The 10650-nt window shown below is 56.4% G+C and overlaps 1 long non-coding RNA gene across 1 annotated transcript; it reads left to right on the top strand.

Annotated features, from left to right (window-relative positions):
• Positions 1–1308: 1308 nt before the first annotated feature.
• LOC110125557 (uncharacterized) lies at positions 1309–4517 on the top strand. The gene is made up of 2 exons (XR_002310110.1): positions 1309–1495; positions 4194–4517. It is a non-coding gene; the product is annotated as an uncharacterized lncRNA (long non-coding RNA).
• Positions 4518–10650: the final 6133 nt, after the last annotated feature.

Raw genomic sequence — 10650 nt, 5'->3', positions numbered from 1 at the left:
CTCCTGCTGAATACACACCACCTGGGGAGGGGGTGATGGGGACCAGAGACTTGACGACCCCGCCCCTGCAGCCCAGCACGGGGGTGGGGGGTACACCGAAGGGGCCTTTATTTCTCTGGAAAAGAGGGGCCGCCTCCCTTCTCCAGACAGCCCTCCCGGAGCAGCCCCACTGCCGGCTGCCGCACCGCCCGGAGCTGGGTGAGCCTTTTTTTTTTGCCAACACTCAGTAAATACTCAATACTGCATTAAAGCAATAAATAGTCATTTTAAGGAAACCGAGACTCAATTTAGCCACCAGAGTCAGGAGCAGCGGTTAGGAGGGCTGCAGAATGTCAGCACACAGCTGGCAGCCCCGCCCCCGCCGACCCCCCCCCCCCAGGTTGAGGGGACACTGAACAATGGGGCTGTGCCAGGCTGTGCTGCCCCTCCCCCATCAGGTTATGGGGGAGGGGCAACGGGGCGGGGGCGGGGGGGGGGGTGGTGGATGTGAGTAGGTGGGTAGGTGGGCTGGGCTCAGGCAGCCCCTGAGCTGGGGGAAGCCAGAAGTCAAAGGGCCTGGTGGGAATACCCCCTGCCCCCAACCTGGGGATGATAATAATAATAATGGCAAAAGAGCAATACCGGCTGCAAGAAAGCATCCTCACAGAGTGGGCCCTTGCTCAGCGACAAGCACCAGGCTCAGCACTGAAGAGGCAACATTTTATTTTATGCTTCATCCCCTCTAATAAGATAGAGACCTTTATCCCCACTGCACAGGTAGAGAAATTGAGGCTCAGAAAGGCAAATTACTTTGGTCAAGGACCAGAATGATTCTGCACAACTTGTGCATTTATTAAGCACCTAGTATAGATCCCCTGGAGAAGGGAATGGCAACCCATTCTACTAGTCTTGCCTGGAAAATCCCATGGACAGAGGAGTCTGGCAGGATACAGTCCATGGGGTCGCAAAGAGTTGGACACGACTGAGCAGACTGAGCAACTAACACCATAGGCCATGTCACATGTTCTATCTCATGACACATCCTCATTCTACAGACAGGGAAGTGAGCCTCCAAGTGGGGAAGGGACTGCAAGTGATGCAGCTCGGCTCCTCGATCCACAGGAAGAATGTGCTACCCCCCACTCTGAGCTGGTCCGTCTGATCGGGTTGGGGAGCGTGCTGGGCTGAGTGGGGGACTTGGGGGGGGGCTGGGGCTGTGACATGGTCTCCAGAGTTATGCGGGCAAAACAAACAAGGCTCCTCTGTGAAGGGCTAGGGGATTTGTGTTCATTGCCGTGGAAACCACACAGAGCGTTGGGGGGAGGGGAGCCGGCGGGTGCTGTAAGACCCCCACAGCCTCAGACCTGGGGCCAGCTGTGGGTGGCCTGGAGGCCGCTGGAGGCCAATGAGAGGTGGCTGGACAGGTGTCTCTTCCACCTGGTGTCTCCTGGGCTGGGTGGGAGGCAAGACCCTGGCACAGGATTCAGACCCGGTTCTGTGGGAGCTGCTGGCACAGGTGGGTGGAGGAGCCCCGTTGGCCAGGATGTGCCAAAAATACCAGGAGAGATAAGAGCAGCAACTTCTACTCACCAAGCTAAAAATAGGCCCACGCTGGGAGGCAGAGAGGCTGGGAGGGGAATTCCCCACAGACAGCCTGGCCCTCTGCCCCTGCGATGTGGGTGGCCTGGTCAGGGATGAGCCCATTTCATAGGCAGGACGACCGAGGCCAAGGCAAGGACCAGGGCTCTGGCATGTGGTCTCAGAGAAGGCTCTCTCAATGGTGAGGCCTGGCTCTGTGCCAGGCACTGCCTGGCAAGTGATCCACAGGTCTGCTTTCATCCAAAACAAATTGGGGTGATGAGGATAACAACACCTCAGTTGTTACCATTTACATTATCTGCCAGGCACCCTTCTCAACATCTCATGTGCTTCATCCCGTTCTAGAAATGAGAAAACAATTATTCCCACTTTACAGATGAGGAAACTGAGGCTCACAAAGGTCCCTTGCCAAAGGCACACAGCGGTGGGAAGTGACAGGTCTCTCTGACTTCAGAGTTGTTAAACCTTAGGTTGTTCCCTTGAGGTCACTGCGTCTCAGAGACCGGCCCCAGGTCACACAGCCACAAAGCCAGGATTGGAACCCAAGGTTTTCTGACTCCCAGGTCCAGGACCCTTCTTCAGGTCCCAAGCGGGTCACCACAGCCAGCACCGTCCTCCTTGCCAGCAGTGTGTGAACTGTGCCTGTTTGTTTTTCCCATGTGGCAGCCCTGCCCGCACCCCAGCCTCCTCCATCCGTGTCTCTGAGCTGAGGATGCCAGGCTCGCTGCTTGTCCCCTGTGACACAGCTCCGCCCAGAGGGAGGCCAGGCCAGGGCCTGGGGCTGCCCCCGTCTAGACACTTCTCGAAACTCTCGAGGGCCTGGCCTGGCCGGGCCCAGCAACAATGGGCCCTCTGTGCCCCGCGCAGGGCCTGCTCTAACAGGCCGCCCACCGGCTCCCAGCCCAACCCCAACCCCACACACTTCCGCGGTACCTCCCCAGGCCCCCGTGGTGCCCACCCTGGGAGCAGGCATCCTTCCCCCTGAGGGCAGGGCGTGGGAGTCGCAGGGCCGCGAGACCAGGGAACTGGTTCTGCAGAATTCCCAGCGCCGTGCTCCCAGGCTGGGAGCCAGGAGGTCTCCAGGGACAGGAAACAGGCCAGACGCCATGTGCAGGCTGGGACATTTCAGTCCCTGCCACGACGCTCAAGCCAAGAGGCTCCTGGCCCCACTTCACAGCTGGGGAAAGTGAGGCTGAAGGGGATTCTCTGGTGTGGTCACTGGTAACTATAAATAAAAGCACATTTCCTGGGCAGGTATGTTGCTGTGTAGCAGCTCAGTCGTGTCTTTTTGACCCCCATGGACTGTAGCCCTCCAGGCTCCTCTGTCCGTGGGCAAGGATACTGGAGTGGGTTGCCATTTCCTCTTCCAGGGGATCTTCCCAACCCAGGTAGAGTAATTATTATTAGTAGTATTATTAGGCTCCCACGCCCTGAGCAGTCACTCATGCCAGGCCCCCGCTAAGTCATCTCTCTCAATCATAACAGTCTCCCAACACAAGATACTATATGAACGCTATTCACCAAAACACAAACTTAGGTAAAGTGACCCTCATAAGGCCATACAGCAGGCAAGGGAGAGACTGGCGGTGGTACCCAGGTCTGTCTGACTCCGGACTTCTTTAACCCACAAGGTGCTGGGGGGAGGCGCCTGCGGGTGGGGGAGGGGTGCAGGGAGCCCGCAGGTACCGTCCCTCCGCACCCAGTGGGCCTGGTGCGGGGAGAGGCCTGTTTCCAGCCCTTCTGCCTCCACAATCCCCGCATTGTTGATTCATTAGGTAATTTCCCTGGAAGCACCAGCTGTTCGGAGGGTGGGGAGATGAGTGATTGAGGTGGCTGGGGGCTGTGGGGCCACCCGGCCGAGGGATGCTGCAGGCCTGCCCGGGGGAGGGCAAAGGTCACGGCTTGCCAGGTGTCCTCCTCCCGGCTGGGACAGCCACACCTTGCAGGTACCCCTCCTAGGATACTCAGAAGGACGGGCCAGCCCCTCTCACCGGGGCCTGGCATTTCCAGGTGCCTGCTCAGGGCTGGGCCACAGCCCCACCGCAGGCTGGTGGGTGGGGAGGGGTGGGCAGGGACCCCAACAGAGCCCCAGGCCCCGGCAGCCCAGCTGAGTTGGGGCAGGTGGGGTGGAGGGATGGGCGTCCCAGGGCTGCCTCTCCATGGCCTGCGGGCTGGCCCATTAAACCTGCTCCGCTGCCCAATAAACAGACAGCAACCATGTGCTGCGGCTCAGCTTCAGCGCCTCCCACCCGCCAGCCCTCTGCCCACCCGCCGGTGCCGCTGCCCGGGAGACGATCGACTGCCGAGCTCCTGGCGAGAAGCCAACGGAACTGCAAAGGGATCCCAACTTGGGGTGTCCATACCCTCAGAGGTCACCCTGCTTGGGGTGTCCACACTGGCCTCAGAGCTCACTCTGGGTGGGGTGTCCACATTGGTTGAAGAAGCCGCTTTGGGTCAGGGTGTCTACACTGGCCTCAGAGATTGTCCTGCATGGAGAAGTTTTTTGACTCTTGGTTCCCTGGGCTATTTCCTTCTGAGGCTAGATCTTAGATCGTTTTTCAGGGACATCGGTGGGGTCCCTTGACTGGTTCGGCTCTTCTGCTCTGACTCCACAGCACCTGTGTGTCCCCCGTGATGACACCCACCGAAGGCCCTGACACTGCCGGTTTCATTGCTTGTGTCCCCATCCCGACCCGAGAACCACAGCGGACATGGACCACAGCTGGCTGGCTTGGTTACAGCTGCAGCACCGGCTCACGTGAGATGCTCAGACAAGATGAGCATTAGATGAAGGAAGGCACAGGTAGATGGATCACCTGAATGCTCACATGAGCCAGGAGATCACTGTGACCTCTAGGATTTCAAGCCCTGCTATGGTGCTGACTGTGTTCTAGACTTTGGTACAAGCGCTTTACAAACATGAACCCAGTTAACCCTCACAGCGCCCTGTGGAGGCGGGTCTTGCTACTACTTTGATTAGAGACTTGAGTACAGATAAGAAATCAAGAACTTCCCTGATAGCTCAGACAGTAAAGAATCCGCCTGCAATGCAGGAGACTCAGGTTCAATCCCTGGGTCAGGAAGATCCTCTGGAGAAGGGAATGGCAACCCACTCCAGTATTCTTGCCTGGAGAATCCCATGGACAGAGGAGCCTGGAGGGCTACAGTCCATGGGGTCACAAAGAGTCAGACACCACTGAGTGGCTAACACTGCTCCTATAGATGAGACAACTGAGCCACAGAGAGGTTAAGTAACTTGCCCAAAGTCTCACAGCAGTCAAGCTGGGGTTTGACCCAGGATACCTGGCTCCAGAGTCTACGCTAATTGCTTTATTATTACACTGGCCTCAGAAATTCCTTCTTGGGCAGCTCCAAGAAGGTCTACACTGACCAGAGAAAGCTCATATTGCCTTGGCCACACCAAGACAACCTCTAAGGTTAGTGGAGGCATTCACAGAGAGGACAGCATTTGAAACCAGTGTAGACCACTCCACATAAGATGACCTCTGAGGCCAGTGTAGACACCCACACACTGGAACATCTCTGAAGTCAGGCCAGTGTCTGCAGCCAGATGACTGAGCAGGCCCCTGCGCTGACCTGAACGTGGAGGAGGCTGGATGGGCCAGGGCCCGCACTGCTTGGGCCGGGAGGAGGGGCGGGCGCCCGCAGGCCTGACCGGTCGCTGGCCCAGCTGGGGCGCAGGAGGGCCTGGGTAGGGGGGTGGCGTGAAATTACCATTCGTCACTGAGGGGCTGCTGCTGGAGGGAGCTTTCCGGGCCCAGCTGGGAGGGGGTCAGTGTGCGCCCCTGGATATGTCCCGTCCGGACCCGGGTCCCTCCTCACCACCTGCCCAGCACTGGTGGCCAGGACAGGAACCAGACAGGCCTGGGGCACGAGTCGCCTGAAGCTGTCATGCTCTGCAGGGGCAGGGGGTCCATTCAGGCCTGTGACAAGGCCCTTCTGGGACCAGACAAAAGGCACCAACCAGCTCCCAGCAACAGAGAGGGAGGAGCGTGTGTGTGTGTGTGAGAGAGAGAGAGACAGCGTGTGTTTGCACTCATCTGTGTGGATATGTGTGTATATCTGTGTGAGTTCTGTGTGTATGGGGTAGAGGAGGCCCCAGCAGACCCTCTCTAACACCCTGGCTCCAGCCCCAGGAAGCACAGCCCCTCGGCCCCCTGAAAGGCTCCTGCCAGCCCCAGGGTGGGCTGGCCCAGTCCATGGTGACACACCTCTAGGTGTCTCCAGCCCCCAGTAGAGACTTTCCCACCCCCCGCCAGGAAGCGCTTGCTCCCCATTCTCCAAACTAGGCTGGAGAGGGGCAGGGGGGCTCCCTGGATTGGGACGCCTGGCCTTTCCTGCTGCAATTAATGCAAATGACTTTCCAAGGTTTTGGCTTGATAATTTGATTATTTGTTCGGCATTTATCTTAAGCAAAGTGGATGACAAATAACTGCAAACTAATGTGATAAAAACCATTTATAAAGCTGCCTGGTTCGGGGGGCCTTCCCCTAACTATTTATGACAAGGTAATAACGCTGCCGCGTGCGTCCGCCTGGCTTTAAATTGGTTACTTAGAGGCATGATGGATGAGGGGCGAGGCCACCTTCTTCTGAGGAAAGCTCCTGATTTCTGATCTCATTTCTGGGGATAATGAATTATATCTAATTAGTCCTTCCCAAATCTAATCAGGAGGTGGGAACTTGGACCAGGGGGAGGGTGCTGGTGGGCGGCAGGGAGGGCAGAGGGTCAACAAGCAGGGTGCCCCAGGCCCCTGGAGGCCTGGCTGCCTGTGGGAGGGGAACAGGCCAAACTGGAGGCTGGCTTGCTTCCAGATCCCCCCATCCCCTCCCTGCCCCACTCCCCCTATGCCCCGGCCCAAAGGATCTCAAGCTGACAAGTCCCGCCCTGGCTGTAGACCCTTCCCCACTCTCTCCAGACTCCAAAACTGGCAGGTGGTGCCCTTTGCAGGCTCAGCACCTCCTGCCCCACCCCCCTCCCCGTGGCCTCACCGCTCACCCCTCCCCCAACTCCTCCAACCCCTCCACCCTCTCCCTAGAGACTGTCTCCTTATTCAGGCCTCCCTGACCTTTGCACTCACGGGAGCTTTCCCTCCGTGCCCTCCACATTTAGGACTCTGCAAGGAGGCTATCATGTCCATATTAGGTCCCGTAGCCCCCTCTTCCGAGAAGACTTCTCCTATTCCACCACTCCTTCCCCCAAGCGAAGCTCCAAGGCCCCTTGTCCATCCCTCCTCTGGACTGCTGGCCCACGCTGGACCTTGACACTAGATGAAAGTGGCACCCCTTCTTCTGGCCCTGAACCCGGTGGAAAAGTATGAGATACATGTCAGTCTCCTACTCACCCCCCTGCAGTGAAAACCACCTGTACTAGCAGTTCATAAGCAGCCATGGGCGCTCTCACAGCACTCACAAAACAGCGTCGGGGCTTCCTGGGCTGTCTGACACCTCTGGGTGTTCCACACCTAACACGGAGGCTGGCACACAGCGTGTCCTCACTGATGTCTTGCTGAATGGATGGATGCATCAAGATCCTCCCACTTCCAGAGTTCTGGCTCCAGAGCTGCAGGGTGCCCAGGCCCCTGTGAAGTGAGAAGGGTTCCACAAGGGGGACACCCTGCTGCTCTGCCTCGAGAGGCTTCTGGGATCCAAAGCCCACGGCTCACTCCCTCTCCCATGTCCCCAGCCCTGCCTACTGCAGGCAGGCAGCTCCTGGTAATGGGTCCCAGCTCCGCAGCACAGATGAGCAGAGTTCTGTTTGCAGAGAACTGAAAGTATGGTCAGGTTTCCAAGCACGCTTTGCCTCTTCTGGGACTTTTGTGTGTCATCAAATACCTGCCCAGTCTTTAAAAATGCCCTCCGGTGTTTGTTCGGCACTACCTAACCGTGCCTGTGTTCTTGAACATCACTATTTTCCTTCACAATCAGACAGTCTCTTTTTTGGCTTGAGGGATCACCGACCTGGGACTGAACCTCGGCCCCAGGCAGTGAATGCACCAAGTGCTAACCACCAGACTGCCAGGGACTTCCCACAATCAGACAGTTTTTGGTCCACTTAGTCAGACTGGTCATGCCTACCTTTGTGAGAAGGTTTCTTCCAACTAGTAGTAGTGCTTTTATTTCGACCAGTTCCCACTTCTTTACTTTGTGTTTATTGATCTATCTTTTGGCTGTGCCGAGTCTTCATTGCTGTGCGGGATTTTTTCCAGTTGTGGTGAGCAGGGGCTACTCTCTCGTTGCGGTGTGTGGGCTTCTCATTGCGGGGGCTTCTCTTGTTGCAGAGCACGTGCTCTGGAGCATGGGCTCAGGAGTTGAGGGGCAAGGGCTCGGCTGCTCTGCGGCATGTGGGATCTTCCTGGATCAGGGATCGAACCCATGTCTCCTGCACTGGCAGGTGGATTCTTTGCCACTGAGCCATCAGGGAAGCCCTTGTTTTACATTTTCTTTTTTAAAGCTCAGAACAAAGTGTAATAAAGTAGTCCCTCCAAAATGCATACAAGCTGATTAAAAGGTGGCAATGGGGCCAGGTGAGTGGCTGGGAAGTGACCAACGCCACTTCACAAGACTGTGACTCCTTCTTCCATCAGGTGATGGGCAAGAGTTGGATCAAGGATGGAGGGTAGTTTTGGGTACCACCACACCACATCTCCAAATGTGGCCACAACAAATGGGAAGGTCGGAAGGTCTGGTGTCCCTCCATCTCAGTGGCCCAGTCAGGGGTGATTTTTCCTCCCCAGGGGACTTCAGCTATGTCTGGAGGCGTCTTGGATTGTCATGGCTGGGGAGTGGTGATACTGGCATCTCGTGGGTAGAGGCTAGGATGCTGCTGAACTTCCGGGACCATCCCTCACAGCACAGAGCAGCACTGCCCAGGCTAAGAAACAGCCTGGTGGCCTGACCAGCCGAGGGCATGGAGGCCTCTACCCTCCTGTTGGGTCATATCCCTTCCTTCCCTGGCAGATGACCCTCAGAAAGGCCTTCTCCAAGCAGCTTCCTTGCCATTAGTCCTTGTCTGTTTGACACTATGTGATTGGGGGGTAGACAGACTCCTCTGGAGGTCTTGGTCAGTATTTCACTTCATCAAAGGAGCCTCTGATGGGCAGGCACCAGGCAAGGGCTGAGGGCTTGACACCTGCCCATTTTCATTCCTCAAACAAGATGCCTGCAAAAACCGAGTTTGTTAACAGGAAGAAAAAAAAAAAAATCTCTCCCAATGAATTTATCAGTCTCTTGTGGTCAGACCTTGGGGGTTCTCTACTCCATCCTGTTTCCCCTTCTATCTCAGCTGCCAGGATGCTCAGAACTCAATGGAATCCTCTTCTAGGGAAAGTATAGGCTTGGGTGCTTAACTGACTTCCCCTGCATTCTCCAGGGAGAGAATTCTCCCCTGCTTTTAAGAAGCTGGACGCCTTTGAGGAAGTAGCAGGTAAGCGTCATAAACAAAGAGGCACAGCCCTCTCCCTGAGCAGCCAAGCCAGTCACTCTGTGGATTGTTCGCCCCTTGGTATCACATTCAATGACTGGAATGGCAGCATCTGATCTTGTGACTGCTAAAACCCGTGGATTGTGCACTTTGAAATGGTGGATTTTATGTCATGTGAATTATATGTCAGACAAAACAGCAGCAAAACCATTTCCCACTGAGGCTTAGAGAAATGACGTGATTTGCCCAAGGTTGATTCAGTCATTCAACAAATAGTTTCTGAGCAGCTTCTGTTCTGGGAATTAGGGAACAGTGAACAAAACAGCAAAACCCAGGCTTTCCTGGTGGCTCAGCGGTAGAGGGTCCGCCTGCGAATGCAGGAGACACAGATTTGACGCCTGGTCCGGGAAGACCCCACATGCTGCCGGGGCAGCTAAGCCTGTGTACCACGGCTGCTGAGCCTGAGGTTCGGGAGCCTAGGAACCACAGCTCCTGAGCCGGTGCACCCCAACTACTGCAGCACTCTCACCTAGAGCCCGTGCTCCCCAACAAGAGAAGCCACCACAGTGAGGGGTCCGTGCACTGCCCCTGGAGAGCCACCCCCGCTCACAGCGAGAGGAGAGACCCATGCAGCCACGAAGACTCAGCACAGCCAAAAATAAATCAATGTTTCTGTTGTTGTTCAGTCTCTCTGACTCTCTGCGACCCCATGGACTGCAGCAGGCCAGACTGCCCCGTCCGTCACTCTCTCTCAGAGTTTGCTCAAACTCACGTCCATTGAGTTGGTGATGCCACCCAACCATCTCATTGTCTGCTGTCCCCTTCTCCTTCTGTCTTCACTCTTTCCCCCAAAAACAAATAATTAAAAAAAAAAAACACACATAGCAAAACCCCTCCTTCCAAGCTGCTTCTGCTGTGCAGAGCTTCTCAGCTGGTCGGAGGCAAAGCCAGGATTCCTGTCTAGGACGTCAGTCATCCCTGGAGCCCCCCTTCCATCTGCCTGTCTTCTCTCCTGGAACGGAATTCCCTTGCACTGGGGAGGTGACCCACAACGACTGGCACCCTCAGCAGCCCCTCAGCCCCACCCACCAGCACTCCATCTTGCTCATCCCCTTCAAGAGAACCAGCTGGGTGTCCGGGGCAGTGAGGGCACTTAGACCTTCCTATCAATGGGGGCCATACGTGAGTGCTGGAGGGCAGGTCTGGCAAGGGTCCTCAGGGCCGAGCTGGGGACACCCTCCAGGTTCTGACTCCAGGCCAGGGCATCTTTGGGAGCCTCCAAAGAGTTAACTATCCCACGACGAAAGCACAGCTTTAGCCCATTCGTGCCCACTGCTCCCCGGCCCCTCCTGGGCCCTGCACAGAAGGTATTGTGACCCACTGTTTCACAGGGTGAAGGGACTTGTCCATGGTCACCCAGCAGGCAAAAACAGACCCAGGATGTGGGTCACAACTGCCCCACAGTTGTGGGGCCTGCTTCATTCCCTGGGGCATGCTCCCTGCTCAGCATCCAGAAGGCACTCAATAATTTATTAATCTTTATTTCCTTCTCCAGAGACAGCTGCTCAGGCCTTGGCCCTCAGATCCCAGGTGACAGTGGTCATGGGGGAAGACCCGCTTCTGGGACAT

The sequence above is a fragment of the Odocoileus virginianus genome, chromosome 2, assembly GCF_023699985.2.
Source record: "Odocoileus virginianus isolate 20LAN1187 ecotype Illinois chromosome 2, Ovbor_1.2, whole genome shotgun sequence".
In the NCBI taxonomy this organism is placed as follows: domain Eukaryota; kingdom Metazoa; phylum Chordata; class Mammalia; order Artiodactyla; family Cervidae; genus Odocoileus; species Odocoileus virginianus.
The sequence above is the reverse complement of the archived record's forward strand: the minus strand, read 5'-3'. Positions and strand labels throughout refer to the sequence as shown.